This window comes from Papio anubis, chromosome 4 (genome assembly GCF_008728515.1).
Source record: "Papio anubis isolate 15944 chromosome 4, Panubis1.0, whole genome shotgun sequence".
NCBI classification, from domain to species: domain Eukaryota; kingdom Metazoa; phylum Chordata; class Mammalia; order Primates; family Cercopithecidae; genus Papio; species Papio anubis.
Window position 1 is genome coordinate 162386604 of NC_044979.1, and position 23975 is coordinate 162410578.

A 23975-nucleotide genomic window follows, 5' to 3' on the forward strand; every position below is an offset into this window, starting at 1 on the left:
TTGTTTTGCTAAATTTTTATGCTGTTAGAACCAGCCTTTCAAACTAAGGGTCAGTAGGTCAAATTAAGCCCACAATTATGATTTGTTTGACCAACATAGAAGTTTACAAAATATGAATGTGAGTGCTTTTAAATGGGGCCTGACATTCCAGAGAGCCACTGGCCTAACAATTTAATTGTCTTTTACAAAATAATTTGTTTACCCTTCCTGGTCTTTCAGAGTGTTTGAATTTGCAATTCTGAGCTCTAAAGTTTAATGTCTAAAACAGTGACTCCTAAATTTTAGCATACATGTAAGTCACCTGGCTAGTTTGTTAAAACACGAATCCAAACCTCCTCCCCAGCATTTCTGATACAGAAGGGCTGGGGTAGAACTGGAAATTTCTAGCAAATTCCCAGGTGAAGCTGGTATTGCTGGTCCAGGAAGCACATTTTGAAAACCACTGATCTAAAACAGTAACTGCCATTCTTGCTATTTGCTGTTAACTGAAATAAGCTTCATCTACTCAGTTACAAATGAGATTATCTAAATAAAACATATATATTTTAGTCAAACTAGCTAAATAAAAAAGTTTAGCTATGACAGCATACATTAACTGAAACAATTAGTGAATCAGTCAAATTTTTCTCCCTTAAATAAAAAAATCCTACTATTCACTAGTATTATTGCAATCCTATTTCAGTGTTCTTCACTTTTTTACACACATGCTTTGCTTTTTCCAAAATTAGTAATACAGTCTTAAAATAATCCAGTTTAAAAAGTTGTAAAGTTGTCTCACCCTCAGTAAATATCAAAAGCAATGAGGTAATGCAACAAGATTGTTAAGGCTGTTGATGATTGATTCACATTAGACAGGCTCTTATCCTACTGTCAAAAAGTGGTAAATGCCCTAAGCCCAAGATGCCAATGTTTTCCTAGACATTTAAGAACTCAAGAATATTCATCAGATATATGCAACTCTGAGCTGAAATGGAATAGAGTTCAACCTGGAGTCATTTCCCTCCTCAATCACCTTTTTGAGACTTACAGTCTCAAGTCAATCAAAGAGGATTTCTCAGTAGTCATCATCAGTCATCAAACACCTTTTAGAGGATATGTGATACTGCAAACTGGTGACTAAACTGGTTTTTCTCAATATAATGTGTCCTAAACTCCCTCTTTAGGTCTGCTTTCCATTTATTTAATAACTTTTCTTGGGTAATGGAATAGGAAATGACTTTAAGAGAAATTAACATCTTAATTTTCCCTTTTTACATTTTTTTTCTTTCTGCTTCTTTGTGTGAGGAGAAAAGGGTAATTATTAGCATGCTTTCATTTAAAGCACCAGTGGAATTTTCTCTAAATCTTGTCCTTAATGGGTTCATTAATTTTACTTATTTCTCTAACTATTATCAGGCTTAACTACAATTCATTTAGTATTTATATTCAGATCATCCATTTTCTATAATAAAGAGAGATTGTGAGAATGTGAATAAATTAAATCCACAGTCCTGTAATTATGTGTGTAGCTTTTTACACCACTAGGCTGAAAATCATTTGAGGATCTGTCTCATTTCTCTTTGTCTCACACATGGTATTATAGTAGACGTTCAATAAATGTAGATCAAATTGAAATGACCCCCCCCCCCTTGCACACATATCTTTTTGCTTTCATTTCTTCTTTATTAAAGAAGGGTAATAATAATCTACATTTTACAGGTTTCTCAAAGTGATTGTGTAAAACAATGTACTTAAAGCTCCATGCTAGGTAATAAATGAACATTCAATCTGGGTTTGCTTTTAATTATTAATAGGCATTTTTACTACTTTCATGATTATTATTTGTGTTAATGGTTCCAAACTCCCCTATGCTAAATGCTTTAATGAAGTTTATTTTCCTGAGCAAGTTAATTGAACTGGGCTACCTTCTATCTTTGCTTCTTCTTCTCAATGTTTTGTTAATTCTTTCATATTCCTGTAGTTCAATTAGTTTGATGTTAAAATCTGACATCAATAAAACACTGTAATCTGTGGTAGATCCTTAAGACTTGGTATATAAAATTATAAAATATATATTTATTATATACATATAAATTACAAGATATCAAAAGTGTACTTGAAAAACAGGACATTCCTTCTCTTTAACAGTAGCTAATTCTAATCCCTATTGCATGTTTTACTGATACACGTCCCTTCATTAAATTTCCTTTTCTCCAAAGATTTAGCCACAATACCATGTCAGGACAAGAATTAGAAGACCTGGGCTATTCCCTATTCTCTTTCTTTTGGTTGAACAAATCATTCAGCCTTTTCAGGATATCAGTCTCCTCAACTGCAAACTGAGTAATCTCTATCTTAGAAATAATGCTGGCCTTACGGACCTGTGAACTTTCTTCACAAGGTTGCCCAAAAGGCTGTCCAGGTTGAGCACTGCACAACTCAGTGGTGCAATTCACATAGATGCACTCGGCAGGGCTGACAGCTTCTTCTCCTTCTTTTCATCCATGAAGGAGTGAGTTAAGTAACCACATGTGAGATCCTTTGGTAGATATGCCACTTTTTCCTTGCATTAAGAAGTATGGCCTATTATGGAAATTATTTATGCACATTACCAAAAGCAATCAAGAGAACAGAGGACATTAACCACACTTAGAGGATTTACTTTCTGTTTTTACCACTTAATCCTTAAATGGAATGGCTCTTGGGGATTCCCTAGAATTGAGGATTTACAGCGAGCCATAAAGACTGTTTAGGGCAGGATTATAAAACTAAAAAAAAAAAAAAAATCAAAAATCTATTCATCTAAGAACACCTTTTTTTTTTGAGGAATGGGTGCAAGTCCAGCAGATAGAAGAAAGCCCTAGCTATGTGTTTGCAGCTTATGGCACTTCACATATAGGAGAATGTGGGGCTCTGTTGTAAACCCAAATGAGCACAGCTGTTAGAAATAAGATGCTTTTTATGGAATTCAGGACTGAGGCCAGATTTGCTTCTGTAGTGCATCTTTTTTTTCAGCACGTGATTCCACATGTCACTTCACCACTTGATTTCAGGAACTCAGAAATTGCTACAGGGGAAAAAAAGCATAATCAATTCTTGCTATTCACTGGAATGATGCCAATGGAAAATTAATGAGTTTTTCTGTAATTGTTGAATAGTCTCAGCTGATGAATTATTGGGCTCTCTGAGACACCATCCAAAGAGATCTACATGGTCACAGAATGTTAAAACTGGTAAAAGCCTTAGTCGTCATCTTGACTGTATCTGACCCAAGGTAAGCATGCGTGCCTCTGGCTCTGGGCTCTGCCCCTTCAGTAGGGTCTGCACTGTGCCTGTTGACGCAGGAACAGAACTGGCTCTGGCCCCCCGGTCTGGCCCAACTGCACATGCATTGGTTGTGCTTTTTCCATCATCTGCTGGGCTCAAAGAATCAGTATGGAGGGTGAGATATGACTTCCCTACCAGAGAAACTTGGATGGAAAACCTAAAAGTGCAGAAGTATTAACACCCATTGGGACAAGCTTTCGTAGTGAGATGGAAGGAACTGAAAGGAGCCTGAAGATGCCCTCCCCTCCCTTTCTTCACGTGATAGATTTTTGAAATCTAGACATACGATATGATCTCCTGGAGACATTTGTAATGTCTAAGCAATGGACTGTTTTTCTTTGAAGGTTGTGGCCAGTCCAATAACTTCCTACCTTTTATTTACTTTCTTTCCTTTTGTGTTTTGTTTTCCTTCTTCCTCCATGCTTGTTGCCCTGAGATTATATCTCCTCTCTCCCCCCAAAATATAACTATGCCAGCTTCACATGAGGCTTTTTTGTTTGTTTGTGTCAGAACTTGGGCAAAACTTGTTTCCAGAAGAGGAAACTGAGACTCAGAGCAATTAAATTACGTTTCCATGGTCAAAAATTGCAAAGTATATATTTTTAAAAAGTTTGTTTCTTTTGCTCTCATTATCAGCTATGATAAAGCTACTCTGTTATCAATATCCAGCTGAAGCACCCCGCTTCACACACATAGCGTTCCCACCCTTTGCAATTTATGCTGATTGTTCGCTCGACTGAGTAAAACAAATGCTTTTTGATTTTGCCTTTATTTGCGTATTTTCATCTCACAATTTCAGATGGAGCATGCCTTATCTCCATGTGAATTAAGTTCCCTGAGAACAAGGAGCTCATTTTGCTTTTCTTGTTCCCCAGAGTTTTGAGTACAGCGAGGGCATTCCATGAGGCTTTTATGAAGAGCTCTTCAGTGAAAGAAAATTCTTCTCTCCAGTAATAGCAGGACTCTGGGGGAACCCTCCACAGACCACCAGAACCTATTAGAAATACCAAATGACAAATGTTTCTTATACTCCAGTTCTCCAGTCTAGCGTTTGACTCCTTTTCATTAACATCATTTCATCTGCCTTTTAGCTTTTTTTCAATCTTACATTAATTCTTTTCTATGAAGAGTATATTCTATCTGAAAGTCAAAACCTATAAGAGAACATGCTGCTTCCACTACAGCTTCCAGAAAACTTATAAAACCTAGCATATAGTTAAGTGCCTTGAAGGTACACATTATTAATTAAGATTTACTACATGCTTTTGATAATTAAAGGAAAATTTGTAAAAATTATAAGAGATGATTATAGTAGGAAAAGCAATTAATTTGAAATGACTAGCTCGGCACTCAAATCTTAGAGTTATACCATCCATATAACTCACTTTCCTCTTCTATAAAATGAAGAAGGTTCCTATAATCACAGGATTTTTATATGTAACACAGGAAACATATATATCAATGTGATTTAAAAATTGTGAAGAACAAAATATACGTCACACTTTCAAATCAAGTCAAGCATATCTCTTTGAAATAGATAAATGAGGTAGTGACAAGCCAAATTGCAAGAATTTTTTTTTTTTTTTTTTTTTTTTTGAGACGGAGTCTCGCTGTGTCGCCCAGGCTGGAGTGCAGTGGCGCGATCTCAGCTCACTGCAAGCTCTGCCTCCCAGGTTCCCGCCATTCTCCTGCCTCAGCCTCCCGAGTAGCTGAGACCACACCACGCCCGGCTAGTTTTTTGTATTTTTTTTTTTAGCAGAGACGGGGCGTCACTGTGTTAGCCAGGATGGTCTCAATAACCTTGTGATCCACCTGCTTCGGCCTCCCAAAGTGCTGGTATTACAGGCCTGAGCCACTGCGCCCAGTCCCCTAAGTTGCAAGATTACTTTGAGGGCATTTGGCAGTCTTGAACTCTTCCATCTCTTGAAATACATTACCTTGACCAACAGGGCATCGTTCTCCCTTTTTATCCTATTTTCTCCTTCAGGATCCTTTTCGGGATTTTTAAGTCATTCCCTACACATATATCATGGACTCATCTCATTCTTCCTTCCATAGTAAGAACTGCTTCTGGGGAAAAAATAATCTGTTACAGACAGTCGCAATCAAGTAATCTCATGACGCATGACTGCTATTGAGTTTATGACTTATTCCAAGCCCTGTTAATGAATTCCATTTTGGGTCAGTTGTAGAATTCTGTTGTTTGTGAAAAAAATGAACTAAAAGAAATTCAATATGAGTGCTCTGTGAGATAACCTGGAAAGTGAGGTTATTGGATAGGAAGGGGCATTTGAGCTGGATTTATGCAGACTTGGAATTCAAGTAGGTAGTTCTACTTCCTGCGTAATACCTTCTGAAAATCCTCTCCTTTCATTTATTCGATTACTCTCTAGTTTAGGCTCTCATTATCTCTGAGCAAGATTGTAAAAACATTGTCTGCCCTCAGCTCTCTGTCTCTAATATTTCCAAGGACAGCAGCTCTGTATTGACCATCTCGGTCATTATTTTTATTGGTATCACTCCTGTATCTAAATGCCTTCATCACTGTTCATAAGCTCTTCGGAAAACACATCCCAGCAAAAGCCCATCATTTACACTCCTTTCTAGAGTACAGATTTGTTCTAGCAAAAACTTTCAAATAAAATTGATTTCTGTGGTGTTGTCCACATGCAAATGCTTATTCCAAACTGTGGCTTTGAGCATATTTGCATAGTTTGATTTTAGCTTTTGGTGTTGCTCTAATGTTTTGTTCCATTGTGTTTTCACTCACTGAAGAATAATACACATGATGTTTCTTAGGGCTGATTTTTCCTACCTGAAGTGCATGTTGAAATTCAATTTCATGTTAAACTTTTGGAATTAATTTGAAGTAAATCTAAAACTGACTTGTGGTGATGGGTGAGATGAGCATCAGGAAATAGAAGAACATCGAAAATTTATCAACACAATTAACGTATACTTTTAAGGGCCTGGAATACTAATATAAAGAGGTATAAGCAGGTTGATTAATATGATTAAGCTTTTTTTGTATTTCTAAACAGGAAAGAGATGAGCGCTATATTTTTTTATTTTTAACTTTGTTCTATTTCATTTTTTCTTAAATATAGCTGTTCTGGAAGAGAATAGTAATATAAATGTGAAAAAGTAGCACTCTTCATCAGATTATTATATGGCTAGAATTTCAAATATCTGTGCATCAATGACAAGAATTAGTAATTCTCTTTTCCTTTCAATTATTTATTCATAATTATCATTTTGTTTTATACTTATCACTCTCTATATATGTTTTAATTATTTTTATAAGATTATACCCTTTATTTTATGTTTTCTGTATATGATACTGATGTTAATTTTGTTTCAATACATAACAGTAACTTATGCTTTCTTATCTAATGTTTCTTCTCCCTTTTTTTATAGAAATTACCTAAGTTTATTTTTAATTATTATTTCAAACATAAAACTTTAATTATTAGGTTGGTGCAAAAGTAATAGCAGCTTTTGCCATTACTTTTTTTAAATGGCAAAAAACGTTATTACTTTTGCACCAACCTAATGCTATGATGGAGAAGAGTCATTTTTTAAAATAGCTCAATGTTTCCATATTTTTAATCTTTATTTCTCAGGTGAAAGAGTATTAACATTGGAAACCACTTTTATGTAAGCCTAATTCCTGCTTTTAGGAGTGAAGCAATATTCTACCAACATTTACATTTTCTTATACCTTTCCAACCCCATTTCCTTCTAAAAACATGAAGATTTCAGTATGTCAATCCTGTTAAGTCTCTAGGTTAAGATTGCCAACACAGTTGGTTTCTTCTCTTTAATGTATCTTTTTCTTCATTAGACTGCAGTCACCAGCTCATTTAATCAACAGGCCTAAGAGACAAAATGCTAATAATTTTAGGCCTCTGTAGAAAGACAGAAAAACTCGACATCTTGTCAAATCAACCTTAGATTTTTATGTATAAGATCACCTACTTTTCTAATCTGTGTAGTTACAAAAATATCCTTTGAGTTGTTGGAATTAGATTTCCCTGATTAAGAAAAGCTTGACAATTGAATTAATTATGAAATGAACATTTCGTATGGTTGAATATCATGAGGCTGAGTGAGTATTAAATAGTTTACGGAGGACTATGTCTGGTGTTCACTCCACTAAAATGGATAAAAATGGAGGAAAATGAAGCATCTGATGTTGCATCAGTACAGAACATCATTAACACCATTTATTAACACCATTTATTCATTAAATATGCTATATTTCATGCATCAGTTAGGTATTTATATGTCCATTTTTTCATATCAGAAACAACTTGTGCCATTTAACAAGATAACTTTTCATGGTTCTCTGTTTCATCCTTGATGCCTACATTATTACTTGGTTCTGAACAGCCCTGAGGAGCTAACCAATCAAGGTTAATTGAGAAAAACACGTATCATTGGCTTTAGCCTTATCATGATTTGATGCTTTAGTCACCTGTGGTTAAGTAACTTAGACACTAACAGCTTGGTCATGTTAGGGTGGGCATTACTGGTTTCATAAAATCACTTCCATAGGTAACTTTATCATATTATAATAGATGTATGAAATATATTCCTGAAAAAAAGAAATGTCCTTTCCATTACATGCGTTTGGCATTGATAAGTGCTTTATAAAGGTTGTTTAAGATTTGGCAGTCCTCTGACATCTCACAATACCTTTCACAATTTTTAGTACAATAGTACTAAATAGTAAAATGTTCATTCTTCTAAAAATCATTCTTAAATTGGGCTGACTGAATAATTCTTTGTCATTTCTTAAATGTGCATGGTAATTCCGAAGAGTTCTATTGTTCCTCTTCAAACTTTCTGAATTAATTCAATATGAGGAAATTATATTTCCTTCAGTCATTTTTAAATTAAATTTCTGGCTGCTTGAAGTGGAAGACGGAGGTGGAATGGAGTGGAGGTGTGGTGAGGGGGAAAGTACATTTAATTCAACTATTAAGAAGTCATGTTTTGTGGCAAATGGTCAACCGCAGAACTTTTATTAAAACCATTTATTTATTTATTTATTTATTTATTTATTTATTTGGTTGCTCATTCATCAGTCATACTATACACCAGTCACATATTTTGACTACATATTTTCAGCACCTATTTGAGATTAAAAAGGTAAATAGGACATGGTCCTTAAGCTAAAGGAATTCACCGTCCAAAGGACTACCTCCTACCTAGATTAAATTGCATGTATTATGCTTTTTAGGAAATTAATGAAAACTTTTTACTTCTTCCTACAATTGTTAGCAACCAGATTTTGAAAGAATGAAACTTATGCAGAGCAAGGAATCTTTCAAAATCAAAACTGAAAGGGATAAATTGCAGAATCTGGAATGAGGTTTTTAAAATCCAGACAGAGCTTATTTAGAAAACAGACATTTTTATTAGCTTTGTTAACCAATCCATCCAATGAATAGAAGCAAATGAGAAGCCTTAGATTTTTAATTTAGCCCTTAGTTCCAGAGAAATTTTGAATTACTTTTTATAAAAAAAAGTTTTAAACATAACCAAAAGGCATTTATGCTGAAAATATTACCAATCCATATATAATCTATTATTTAATGTCTTTAATTTTTTTCACTTGCTCTCATACTTTTATTTTTTTTTTCTTCGGTTTATTCTTTTTTAGTTAAGTTCCAAAATATGGCCCATGTTTTGCATCTCATGGATATTCTCTGAAGTCTTTTTAATGTATATGCTTCCTCTTCCATTTTTTCATCCTTGCAAATTATTTGCCAAATAAATAGGCTCATTTGATCTGTAGAACTTTATTATATTCTGGACTTTGCTGACTGCATCTTGTGAAGTCATTAATATGTGGGGTTTTTGTGTGTTTTCTGAAAATTTCTAGCAAGATATAGATGCTTGCTCAGATTCAGCTCCCAAGTTTGTGGTAACAGTCCTCCACAGGTGGTCGTGTGTCTTCTATTGGGAAGTATAGTGTTTGATTGTTTCTCTTTTTGTGACATTAGGAGCAATCAATGATCATTGTCTAGTTGCACTATTTTATTAGAGTTCAACAAAATGGTGGTATTTTAATTAAATCATCACTTTTCTTTTAATTAACTGGACTATTTTTATAAAGACAATCTCCTCAGATTATTAATTTACTCTAGGTATAACTCTCAAAAGAAAAGCAGTTAAATACTTATTTTTCCTTTATTAATCAGTCAGCAGAAGAGAGAATTGGCTCTAAACTATCTTCCAAATGTGATAAACAGCTATTTTCACCTAAGTATGTTTAGAAACTCATGGACTTTGGCATACTTGATATATTTTAATTTATTGCAGTTTTTATTAAATTGATGCTAAATTTGGCAGCGGAATATCATTTGTTTCCTTTTACAAAATCCCAGTAGTCTCTGATAGTTCCTTTGCTTTCTGGTAAAGCAAGATTTTCTAGACTTTTTTGTGCATTTCCTGTCTGAGACCTCAACCAGTTCTTTTCTGGAAAATCTCTGATTTCTTGTGTTGTGCAAAATGATTATTAAAGACCATGGTCTGAATACTAGTATAATTTTGAAACTTAAGCCATTTACTGTGAACATACCGACAAACATTAATATTTCTGTTTCTTCTCCTACTGCTAGAATATGCTTCTCTGTGTGCTTTACTATTGACTTGGGAGTCAACAGATGGAGTAAAAGGGGTTTTACTGAAGATGACACTTGTCACTTTCAAGAGCGAGCACTTAAGAGTGAGTGTAGAATTTTCCTTGGGCTACTGCAGTGCAAGAAATAGAAACTGTTCAAGATCATAACAGGATGATGAATCTTTCATCAACTTGAGTGATTACAGAGCTCACAGCCACTCCATTGATCCACATTCATTATACTGCACACATGAGAGTTAACCCTTTGTCTCTGAAATATCTGAAAAATTTGTGTAATATACTACCAAAATATAATTCTGACTGGTATAACATTTTGTTTTTATACAAAAATGAATGCTATTTCAACTTTCTGCCTTACCTTCAATCCACAGTCTAAAATTGGTGAATTCAGCTAAACTTCTATATTCACTAATGGCAGTTCATTCGTTTTTACAACTTTCAGGTTATTTATGCTTCTTCTCACATATAGTTTTCTAAAGTGCAATATAATGACTCTAAGTACTGACCACCTTGTAAACATACCTCTGGATTGTTTTCAGTAAGTCCTGATTTGAATTGCTTTGTTCTGGTGCTAGTCTGTGAGACATTCACTGATTTTAAGTACAAATGTATGTATTCTGTCATGTACCTATTCTGCAAAATGTATTATGTTGATGATTTGACTCAATAATTCCATTTTGGACTATGGAGATATGTCACAGAATATTTTCAATGTAGGTCACTGTAGCAATAAACTTACTTTGTTCTGGAAAATATTTTATTGATGCGTAAGAATTTCAGGCTCAAGGATATCTACTACTCCTGCTATATGACTACATGTAATAAAACCCTCTTCTCTGTGACAGAATCAACATATCAGATAATGCTGACACAGGCCAGGTACTTAATGGATATTTATTACATGAAAGAATAATTGTGGCTGCTATAGCTGATCTTATCTGATCTCTTAGTTGATTTCTTTTGTCAGGAAAAAAAATTCATAATGTTATTATTTTATATACATTTACTTGAAAATTTCTGTTAGAGTCAGAATAGGTGCAAAAAAATTGTGCTTGATTTACACTTTTTTTTGAAAGTATAGTAGGATGCTATTGGTGTTCCACCTAGATCTCCTTCACAGGCTAGTACGCACATCCCCCCACTGCCAGAAGTGTTGGCTGCATATCCCCCAAATTTAACCCCTTTCCCACATGGGAAGTGCTTGGAAAATAAAGTTATACTCCAATGCCACCACCATGCAAATGACTGCCCATAGTAAATGACATACTGATATGGGGTACAAAGGCCAACCCCCTTTCCTCAAGGTGGGTCAACTCTGTGGTGTGATTTTTCTCCAGAGCACCCTGTGAATCAGGTCAAAGTTAAACTTCACCTGAAACCTCATCCTTGCTCAGCTCTTTCTCTTACTTATATTATTTCTCTCACCCCTTTATGTTTTTTTTTTCCTTTTCATGAAGAGCACTCCATCAATACAACATATGTATCCAAAAATTCCTGTTTTAGGCTCTGTTTCTAGAACATCTGATCTAAAACAGCTGGTTCAAGGAGTGGCCTTAACAAGCAGTCTCTAAGGATAGCTCTTGGAGTTGAATTTATCACTGGCTACATGACAGTGAGTACCACATCACTGAAGGTAGGTGGAGAATCTGTGAATCACAATTCCCTGGAATCCTGCAGCAATTAAATTGTTAAGATTTTTTGTTCACAGTGAACTGAGTGTATAAGTCTGTTCTCACACTTCTAATAAAGACACACCCAATACTGGGTAATTTATAAAAGAAGGAGATTTAGTTGACTCACAGTTCCATGTGGCTGGGGAGGCCTTACAATCATGATGGAAGTTGAATGAGGAGCAAAGTCACGTCTTACATGGTGGCAGGGAACAGAGTTTATGCAGGGGAACTCTCATTTATGAAACCATCACATCTTGTGGGACTTATTTACTACCACAGTAACAGTATGGGGGAAAGCGCCCCCATGATTCAATTTCTCCACATGAGCCTGCTCTTGACACATGGGGATCGTTACAATTCAAGATAGATTTCAGTGGGGACACAACCAAACCATAACATTCCACCCCTGGTCTCTCCCAAATTTCATGTCCTCACATTTCAAAATCAATCACGCTTTCCCACTCGTCCTCTGAAGTTTTAACTCCTTTCAGTATTAGCTCAAAAGTCCACATCCAAAGTCTTATCTGAGACAAGGTAAGTCCCTTTCTCCTATGAGCCTGTAAAATCAAAAGTGAGTTAGTTACTTTCTAGATACAATGAGGGTGTAGGCATTGGGTAAATACACCTGTTCCAAATGGGAGAAACTGGCCAAAACAGAGGGACTACAGGCCTCATGCAAGTCTGAAATCCAACAGGGCAGTCTAATCTTAAAGCTCCAAAATGATCTCCTTTGACCCCATGTCTCACATCCAGGACATTCTGATGCAAGAGGTGGGCTCCCAAGGCCTTGGGCAGCTCTGCCTCTGTGGCTTTGGAGGGTACAGCCCTTTTCCTGGCTACTCTCATGGGCTGGCATCAAGTGTCTGTGGGTTTTTCCAGGCTTAAGGTACAAGCTGTTGGTGGATCTACCATTCTGGGATCTGGAGGATGGTGGCCTTCTTCTCAAAATTCCACTAGGCAGTGCCCCAGTGGGGACTCTGTGCTGGGGCTCCAACCCCACATTTCCCTTCCACACTGCCTTAGCAGAGGTTCCGCAAGAGGGTTCTGTTCTTGCAGTAAACTTCTGCCTGGACATCCAGGAGTTTCCATATATCTTCTGAAATCTAGGTAGAGGTTCCCAAATCTCAATTCTTGACTTCTGTGCACCCACAGACTCTTGCATCCTCTAAAGCAATGCCCTGAACTCTATGTTGGCCCATTTTAGCCATTGCTGGAGCTGAAGCATCTGGGATTCAGGGCACCTTGTCCTGAGGCTGCATAGAGCAGGAGGGCCCTGGACCTGGCCCAGGAAACCATTTTTCACCCCTAGGCCTCCAGACATTTGATGGGAGAGGCTGCTGCAAAGGTATCTGACATGCTCTGGAGACATTTTCCTTATTGTCTTGGCAATTAACATTTGGCTCCTCATTACTGATGAAATCTCTGCAGCGAGCTTGAATTTCTCTCCAGAAAATGGGATTTTTTTCCACCTCACGGTCAGGCTGCAAATTTTCCAAACTTTTATACTCTGCTGCTGCTGCTTCTTTTTTTTTTTTTTTTTTTTTTTTTTTTTTAACACAGAGTCTCACTCTGTCCCCCAGGCTGGAGTGCAGTGGTGCAATCTTGGCTCACTACAAGCTCCGCCTCCTGGGTTCACTCCATTGTCCTGCCTCAGCCTCCTGAGTAGCTGGCACTACAGGCGCCCGCCACCATGCCTGGCTAATTTTTTGTGTTTTTAGTAGAGATGGGGTTTCACCATGTTAGCCAGGATGGACTCAATCTCCTGACCTTGTGATCTGCTCATCTCAGCCTCCCAAAGTGCTGGGATTACAGGTGTGAGCCACCGCGCCCAGCCACTCTGCTTCTTCTTGAAAGCTTTGCCGCTTAGAAATTTATTCCCCTAAGACCCTACATCATCTCTCTGAAGTTCAAAATTCCACAGATCTCTAGGGCAGGGACAGAATTCTGCCAGTCTCTTTGCATAGCAAGAGTGTCCTTTACACCAGTTCCCAACAAGTTTCTCATCTCCATCTGAGTCTACTTCAGCCTGGACTTCATTGTCCATATCACTATCAGCATTCTGGTCAAAGCCATTCAACAAGTCTCTAGGAAATTCCAAACTTTCCCACATCATCCTGTCTTCTGAACCCTCCAATTATCTAAAAAGTTCCAAACTTTTCCACATTTTTCCATTTTTTTCTGAGCCCTCTAAACTGTTCCAACTCTGTTATCCATTTTCAAAGTCACTTTCATGTTTTTGGGTATCTTTACAGCTACACCCCACTCTACTGGTACCAAATTACTGTATTAGTCTGTTCTCATGCTGCTAATAAGGACATACCCGAGACTGGGTAATGTATAAAGGAAAGAGGTTTAAGTGACTCACGGTTCCATATGGCTGGGAAGGCCTCACAATCATGGCAGAAGATGAATGAGGAGCAAAGTCACATCTTACATGGATGCAGGCAAGAGAGCTTGTGAAGGGAAACTCCTATTTATAAAACCATCAGATCTTGTGAGACTTCTTCACTACCCCAAGAAGAGTATGAGGGAAATTGCCCCCATGATTCAAGTATCTCCACCTGGCTCTGCCCTTGACATGTGGAGATTATTACAATTCAAAGTGAGATTTGGGTGGGGACACAGGCAAACCATATCACTGAGGTAAAATGCAGGTGGAAAAGAGGCACTGGCTTGGGCAATATGTGGTGTTTGAGAGATAGAGGGAAATGGTAACTAGATGACTGTGATATTGGATGAGTATTGTTCATGATTTGAAAAGTGAAAATAACTGGCCCTAAGGAGCTCAAACACAAATTCAGAAAGACATGTGAATGTCAGAGTCTCACTGGGAGTACTTTAAAATTCCTCATCCCCTATTGCCTGAGAAATGACCAATTTAAAAGCTAGATTTATTGCCTAATGATAAGAGTGTAGAACTTCAGAGATGACTGAATAATCAGATTTTCAAAATACTGCCAAAGTAAAGCCTCTCATAAAGAATAAATGGGGACTTGAAACTTGGGTGGGAAATGCTCTTAAAACTTTTGAACTTCTAGATTCTTTTAACACCCCCGGGCCTGAACAAGTGTCCCCACTTCTCTCTGTTGAAAGACATAACCCCTCCAGATCCCACTTGCTTGAAGATCATCTAAGAGCTCTCAAATGTGTCAGTTGTCTTACAAGACAATGCTTGCTGTCTTAGTCCATTTTGGCTGTTGTAACAGGATACTATAGACCGGGTGATTTATAAACAGCATAGATTATTTTCTACCGGTCTGGAGGCTGGGAAGTCCAAGATCGAGGTGCCTGCAGATTCAGTGTCTTGTAAGGGTCTTCTCCTCCGTAAACAACCAACTTCTCATGCTGCACTCACATTTAGAAGGGCTGAGGGGTCTCTCGTGGTCCTTAGGAACATTATTCCAACCCATTTATTATGTGACATAAAAGGTCGTTTGCTATAAGTGGGATCCAGAGAATGATATTTCTTGGCAGCTATTATAAGCAGTCTTGCCCATAGAGCCTTATCATCCTATAGCGCTCATGATACTAGAAGTATCAGTGGTTTAAAACAAAACAAAAAGATACCATGTGTAGTCTGAAAAATGAAGGAGCCATGCAATGAAAATTCCTAGTGTCCTGCAGCAACGTTATGCTGTCTGTAGCAGGGAACTATGCACATGAAAAAAGCAGCTTCTGGTAGGCACCGAGCTCTGCTCCAGACAGAACATGCAACTGTAGAACAGTGAGTGACCCCGTCTCTAAAACTGGCCAACATGAACTGGATACGCTCAGAGCCCTCAAGTTATGAGTTTGGGTGTATAGTGGGAGGAAAGATGATTTCCAATGATTAAGAGTTGGTGACTTCCAAAGTTAAAATAACATAGAAATCTCTCATTCTCTCTACTCTGCTAATAGGTATAGAAGCATGCCATGTTTTCACTTAAAGCATCAGCAGAAGGCAAGAAAGAAAGAATAATTTGTATTGATTGATTGATTATTTGGGTCAATGCCGCTTGACAGATTCTGAAGAACAAGAGGTGAGAATGTTTTAATCTCCTCTGCTCTGTATGTTACAGAGAACAAAAAGGAATTCTTATAGGTATATGATATTTGAAGTTCTAGTGAGAGAAGTAGACTTTTTTGAAAGTGTGATGTTGTAGAATGAATGGAGGACATTGTTGGAAATAATTTATGGAAAGAAAAAGTAGCAACAGTTCTAAACTCAACATGATATTAAACTCCATTCTTATTCTGTAACACTTCCAAAACCGTAAGGATAATTTTGCAATGGTCTTCAACTGATTTTCAGTTTTTTTAATCCAAAGGAATATAGACAAGGTGGTAAGCATCTCTCAATCCAAGGAAGATAGCAAATGATATGAACTCCTCTAAGAAGATTTTGGTACCAAAAAGAATGTTCAAGATTAGTTTGCTTCGCTTTCCTACTGGGGAAGATCCAGTAAGTAAGAATAGCAGTGTATATTAAAAAATAAAAAGAGTGACTCATTATAATAGTTTTCCCCAAGCCACAACATCAATAACTATCTTTGCCCCTTCAGCATGTGTTTTGAAGGTAGAGGGATTGAAGAACTCTAGGTGGGCTCCAGACTTAAATGAACAAATGATATGCATGTCATCTCTATCTGATACTCTGCAAAACTTATGATTCCATGATCCTATGAGCCATATGCTTGTACAGTCTCATGGTGATCACTAAAAAGGACCAACTCTTTATTTAACACTTTGAGAGTGAATATTGGAAGTTTTTGTATATAGAATTTTATTTTGGGTTGCCTGAGACACATCTCAGTGCTTCTAATGAAGACAAGACCTTGAATGAATGTACCATGAAAACGGAGGACTACTGGGCAACAGATGTGAAATTGCAAGGTATATTAATTTGCATTATGTGATGATCACACAAATGTGTTTCTTGTTTATATTCAGTCCATTGAGATATGTTTAGTTAATTTATTCTCTTTGTTTAAAAGGGAAAAAAGCAAATGAATGTGGTAAATAGACCATTAAAGCCAAACATGGAAAAACGCCTTTAATTGTTATCTATTTAATTTGGTAATTGGATCACATAATTAATTTAAATGTTTAAAAGAGAAGCAATGACTAAAAGCATGCACTAATCTCCAATAAAGTAGTCCCTTTATTGTTTGTTTGCTTTTTTCCAAAAAACAAACAGGTTTGAATTTAATTCACTCAACCACTGAAGTAGAGAACAACAGAAAGATAGAAGAGCTCATAACGCTATAATTAATCACAATACTTTCTAGAATATATAATTCCTATTCCTTCATAGCTAATTATACATTATTCAATGAATCCATTTTAAATTATGTTTCCAGGTAAAAATACATATTGCATGGTATGTTAAAAGTATGTATTTCCCAATATAGTAGAATATTTTATAGGTTTATATTAGAAGTCATCACACTATGCTTCTGAGGGCTAGACACATCTTTTTTGTAAATAAAGTTTTATTGGAACATTGCCATGCTCATTTGCTTCTATACTGTCTATTGCTGCTTTCATGCTACAGCAGCATGGTTCGTTAGTTGCAAACAAGACCTTATGGCCCACAAAGCCTAAAGTATTTACCATCTTTCTCTCAACAGAAAAGGTTTGTCAGTCCCTAATCTAATATATAAAATAAGGTAATACAGAATATATTTTATTAGCTACATTATATATTACTGCTTTTTATCTTAAATTAGCAAGGCTGTAGCTGTTTTAGAAATCTCTCTCCCTCTCCTTCTCTTCTCTGCTAATAGGTATAGAAGAATGCCATATTTCACTTAAAGCTTCAGCAGAAGGCAAAAAAGAAAAAAATTACTTTGTACTGATTGATTTATTATTTCAGTCAATGCCTCTTGACAGATTCTGGAGAAGAGGATTCTAATAATAGCCAAGACTACCTGCTTTCTGGTGCTGAGACCTGTTTGCCAGTCCAATAAAGGTATCCAGAAGGATTTAGAAGGGGGCTCTCTTTGGTGATGTAGAGTCCTCAAGCTGCATGTCACCTTGAATCTACTCTCAGGGTAGCCTTCAAGTGACAATAATACAATTTGTTTCTATTCTTTAAAATGAATTAAGAATTTGACCCATTAAAATAATTTATTTGCATAATTTGAAATAATTATGTTTATATATTCATTATATAATTATAAATATATAAGATCAATTTTGTAATATATAAACATAAGTTATATAATCACTGATTATAAAAATAGCTATTTTTGTTTTTCAAAAAATGAACAAATAAGGTGTTTCTTCTAGGATTTTTAGACTACGGCAATATATTAGAAATACAACCAGCAGAAACTTTCAGCAGGTTGGGTGTGTGCGTCTATGTATGTTTTGGCACCAACCATAAACTGGATCCTTTGCATGGGGATACAACAAAGAAATTTTTAATTGGGTGGTGTGAGCCGTGGGGGTTAAAGAAACTTATCTGGCCAGAAAGTGTTGTTTAGGGGGGAATTCCAGGAAAAGTCACAACTGGGAAGGTCAACCAGTTCTGTGGGTGGGTCATTACATCCAGGAATTCAGTCAGTATGTGTGAGGTCAGAATCCTGGGAGGTCTGTCCATGCAGGAAAAGGAAGCCAACAAGTAGGTTTGAACAGGCAGGATATCGGCCCTGGGTGGCACATGGGAAGGAAGAGTAAAATTATATATTCAGGCATTGGCTTCTCATCACATGATTCAAGCCTCAGGGCAGGAATCCAGCCTACAGAGGGCAGAGGGTACTGGGCAGTGACAATCTTTTGGTCTAAAGGGCATATAAGGACATTTGACCCAAACCATTAGGAACTTAAAGAATTATGGAAAATAGAGGAATGACCGAAGACAAAGATATCTCAAGCCTGAAGGAAAGAGATATTTGAGGGAAATTGTGTCTGTTTTCAAGCCCTAGTAGAATCCCTTGTAATGTCCCTCCTCTCTGGAGGGTGAGAGGAGATTCTTCTCCCAGAACAGGCCTTGGAGTTGTTGCTGGTCTAAGCTTTCAAGTTCACCAAAAGACACAAAACAAGACAGGGTCTGATATTCAATGGAGTTTCCCTTGGAGACATCAAACTCCTGTGAGTTACACAATGTAATCCACTCAGTTTGGGAAACAGAGAGAGTAATGGGAATAGTTCTTAGACAAATTTCAAAATATACTTATTGAATTAGAGGTAGTAGCCAAAATGTTCTATTATGAAATGTTTTGTCTTCTCGGGTCAGAGTCAGAAATCATGAAACTCCCACGATGAGTTTAACTTGTCAGTCTGATTCATATCTCCTGTGTTCTAACTTTTAATTCCTTCTTATTGCCTCTATTTCACACCACATTCTGATATCAGCATTTCTGACACCAGTATGCTAACCCTCAATTTTTTCCAGGAATTCAGTTTGATATGTCCTCTCAACCTATGACGTATTCTGTCTCCAATTAACCTGCTTTAGTGCTTCAGCAAGAAGGGCTTAAATCCCTCCCATGTGAAAAATGATGACAATGCTATTTTTTTACATTACTATATTCTCCTTTTCCAAAATCCATCCAGCCAGATTATGTCCTGATAGCATGTTAATGCTAGCTTGCATGGGGTACTCTCTCAGAGTAAGTGTGCCGAATTTTTTTTTTATTGAATTATGATGATAATCAAAGGCTTTTAGTAATTATTAGATTAACTTGTATAATAATAGCAAATCATAACAAGAGAGTGTCATGAACTCTAGCTTTCAATTCTTAAGTTTAGACAAGTGTGTACGTGTATGTATGTGTATACCTTTATTTGTACTTCTGAGAATTTATGTAATTTATTTACTACTTGTTTTCTAAGTCATTTGAAGAAAATAAATTACCATCTAGAGAATGGAAATTTAATGACAAACACCCTAAAATGAGAAATAAACAGGGTGATATTAGTATTGACTTCTAAACTCATGCTTCAAATTGAAAGACACACCGTTGTACTTCATAGATTTATGTCAGTTCTCATGGTTTTCATCAGTTCTCACAGCCTTTTAAAATGCTAGGTAAACATATATGCTGCTACCTTTCAGGTTTATGTTTGGTTTGTCAAAGCAAAAACTAAATAATTTTATTCTGCATAAAATCAGAAAGATACTATTTTTTAAAATGAGGATTGATACATGTGAAAAATTGTATAGAAATTAGAGACAATGTGAAATGTAATTTAATAGCAGATTAGTTGGAATAGTTATAAGAGAAAATACAAACTGTGATAGTTAGGGAAGAGATATAAGAAGTAAAGTCAGCTTGGATGGTTCTTCCTTATAGTATAGACATTGAAAAACATTTTCAAAGTTTAAGTAAGAAAACAACTCAATAAAATTGAAAAAAGAGAGATGAAAATATGGAGTGATAACTGTTCACTTTTAGCTTGACTATAGTAAGACTCTACATCTAAACTTTTCATAAGCATAAACAAAATTTGGCCAAAAAATCCGGAATTCATTAAGTTACTGATAGCCACCTGACACTAGTTCATAAAGTAAGGGACTAATTTCTAATTTATAGGTTTTAACTGTGTTTTGCAATAAGTACTTACAGCTAACTGGTGGTTCCTAGAATGATTTCAAATGGTATATTAATAAACATTTCAAAAAAATGTATTTAAGTATCAAATATGTATTTTAAAAATGTAACTGGCACAAAAAATGATGTTAGGTAGTTGCCCAAAGTTTGTTTGTTTTTTTCTCTTGGCCATATGTATATAAGTTAAACAAATATGAGAGTAAATTAAAAATGAAATATTAAATATATAATAAATAAAATGTGATATAAAGATTTGGTAAAATATATGAAAGTGGTGTAAAACTAACATCTTCAAAACCCCAAAATAGAATGCCAATGAGGCTAGACCTTTTCAAGGATTGAAGTGTTCCTATTCACCATTCGGGTACTTCCCTCATAGTTAAGGTATTTGAGAAATCAAACTGAACGTCAGAAAGTCGATTAGTAAGCAGAAACTCAACAGCAAGACATCTGGCTAATTTTGATAACTATATAAGCAAGGTCATATAAAAATCTGGGATCCACTTGAGAACAATGTAGTCAAATTCTATGATGTTGGAGATACTATATAGATACGTTTTACAATAGTCAGCAGCTCCCTGTTTTACCAGGAGCTCCTATATTACCAGGAGATGGTCTTTATAGGCTTAATTTTTAGGAAAGTCCAGAGAACCGGCTCCTGAAAAATTAAGATGACACTCTTGAAGAAAACAATATTTATGTCGACTTCTGAGGAAGACAAGCGGCCTGGGAAAGCAGGTACTCAGCCTGTGGGAGGTGGCAGTGGAAAATGTATCCCCAACAGGAAATACCAGACTTTAATCAATGGAAAGGTGCTTTTGTTGAGTAAAAAATAAGGTCATATTCCATTTCTGCTTTCATTTCTCAACCCGCTCTTTCCTAGTATGTAAAATAACCTACAGAGTTGCTGAGTACATTAAACAAAATAATGTCATATGGCAAGCACTCAAGAATAATATTATGATTATTTGTCCTGAGAAGCTGGTCATATGTTGTGTGTATGTTTGAAAATGGTGATTGTGAAATTGAAGAAACCATTTTACTTGGAGGGACGTGTGGGGAATGTGGGCAGCCTTAAGTATAGATCTGAAATCACTCAAGGGAAAACATTCCTTCTACTTTGGCACTCTGGCAGCAAGGGCTGTTGTGGTAGCAGCAACAGCTGTGGTAAGCCCTGAAGTCCTGGAAGCAACAAGGCTGGAGTGGCCGTGAGGAGTGGACAGGAGTGGGATGAAGAACACCTTGAGCTTCCAAGGAATTTCTGAGGAGAGAAAGGATGAATGATTTTAAGTCCCAAAGTAGGGTCTTGAGAGCAGCATAACATGGTGCTAAGCTGATAGAGTCTGAACTTCGGTAGGATCAGTATTAATTGTGTGGCCTTGGACAAGTTATTTAACCTTTTGAAATCTGTTCTCTTGTCTGTAATGTAATGAGGATGCTGATAGGAATGCCTATCTCTTCAGAGCACTGCTGTGAGGATTAAATAAGAAATCTGGATGAAGTGCCCAGCCCAGTAAAAACACTCAGTAAATACTGGCTCAGAAAGAAAAAATAAAACAAAATTTAAAACAAACAAAAATAAAGCATTGTTTTCTCCAAGGCTGTAGTGTAGAGAAACAAAAGAATGAATTTTTATAACTGAATGCTTTTGTCCCAAGTCTTGACATTCTGCACACAGTGGATCCATAGTCACATAGCAAATGCATGTGTCTTTCTTTTTTTCCTGCTGAAGCCACAGGCCCCTTTAGATTTTGGCACTAGCTGTGAAAGCCAAGCAGCAGGAATTTCTTGGCCACATTTAAGGTGATTGATCTTTTATTTTCAAAATATCTTTTGTCAGAATGTCAGTGAGTTGCATCTCTGGACATAATCTTGAAATAAAGATGAGCACCTTTTCTTCTCCATACTTAAAGTGCCCTTTATTTCCAGGTAACTAGCGACAAGCTACTATCTCTGAAAATATCTTCCTTAAACTATTTGATAAGATGCTTCACAGAAATGGAAAACAAGGGGACTGAGTACCAGTTGCTCTAAAGAGTCATAGCCTTGAAGCTACGAGCCCCTAGGGAGAGGCCACTGGGAAAGTGCTGAGCAGACTAAGGAAATACTTCAATCAGAGCAGAATACCAAGATAGTTGCCTATGGGTTAGATTTAAAAGATTAGTGGAATATACCTCACTGTTCAAGGAAGGGAGGCTATCTCTGATGGTCTTCCTATACTGGAATCCTCATGGATCAAAGAAATAACATTGAAATGTTGACATGCAGACTTGTATACAATAATTTTAAGATTTTCTGCTTCTATTTCTAGATTCTTGAGTATGGTATTCCCAATGCAAAAATTAATCCTTAGGCTATCAAGGACAAATTTGGCTTTGAAAGTACTAAGTCATCCAGAAAAAAGAGAATTAAGTCAACTAAAAGAAGGCTAATGCCTAAATGTATCAATCGAAACGGTCTTATTATCATTGCTTTGGTCCATGTAACATGAAATATTTACAGAAATTGGAAAAGCTTGCATAGGTTCTTTTGTTTGCATTTGTCAGTTCTGTTGTCCTTCTGAACTCACTATGCAAAAAGAAAATTCCTTTAAGCATTGAGAGGATGAGGAAGGCATGCTTTCTAGTTCTACTCCTTCTCCCATTCATTCAAGACATATTAAATGAGAGATAATGCTCAGGCTAAATACATAAAAGGAAATTAGTCAATCTGCTCCAAAAAAGAAAAAAAAAAGTTTGAGATCTAGAGAAAATAGGAGAGAGAGAGAGAGAGCTTAAGAAACATCTATCTGAATTCTGAGAAGGGAGGGATTAACAACTAAAAAGGTGTGAATGACTTCCTGGAGGTCTTGGAAGGCAGTTTGGTGGCTATGGATGAGAGTAGGGTCCAGCTGCAGATGGCCATTGTTCAACTCAGACTCTACTATTTGCTAATCATGCAATGTTGGTCAAATTACTTAATATTCCATCCTAATATCCTTACCTGTCAAAAAGCGGTAATAATAGAACCTCCTTCAATGCCCGGATATGTTAATACATTACAAAGTAGAAAGCACTTAAAACACTACATTACATTCAGTCAACACCACATAAGTAGAGTTTCACAGTAAATGCCAAAATCTAAAGGGACCTAAGGCAATAGGCCTGCCCTGAACTCAGGCAGGTTCCATTAATTTACATGGAAAAATATGCATATAAATTAGGTTTTGTGCTCTTGTTGTTGTCCTTGTGTGTTCCCTCATGAACTTGTTTTCTGACACTACAATTCTAAGATTATGGTGTTGACTATCATCTCTTCCCCATCTTGTGTACATTTGTAAAGATGCATATTAGTTTTGGCTGCCAGCCATACCATCTGGTCCTAATGGTTAAGGGAACAGAGAGGTAACTGAGGAGATAATTTTTTTTTTAAAGTCTTCACGATTTAGGTATATAAGAACTAGTTACTTCTGAATCAAATTATGAAAGTTAATATGTTTGGGATAAAAATAGCTAAGGATGTTTAAATATAGACATTTCTGAAGTAATCTTTTTAACTCAGTCCTTCACCTAAAGTAACAAAATGGAATGCTGTGACTAATTTAATTTTGATAGCCTGAATTTCTGTGCTGTTTTAAATATAGTTTAATCACAGCTTGTTTAGGACATCTGTGGTATAATGGGAAGTTGATTGGAATTGGAATTAGAATAATGCTTTCCAAACGGTTGTCTGTAGGAAACAGGTCCTGCAAGATGTTTGCAAGTGTTCTATGAAAAGAGATTTCTTCAGCAAAATAAGTAGGAAAATGTTGAATTAGCAGATCTCAGT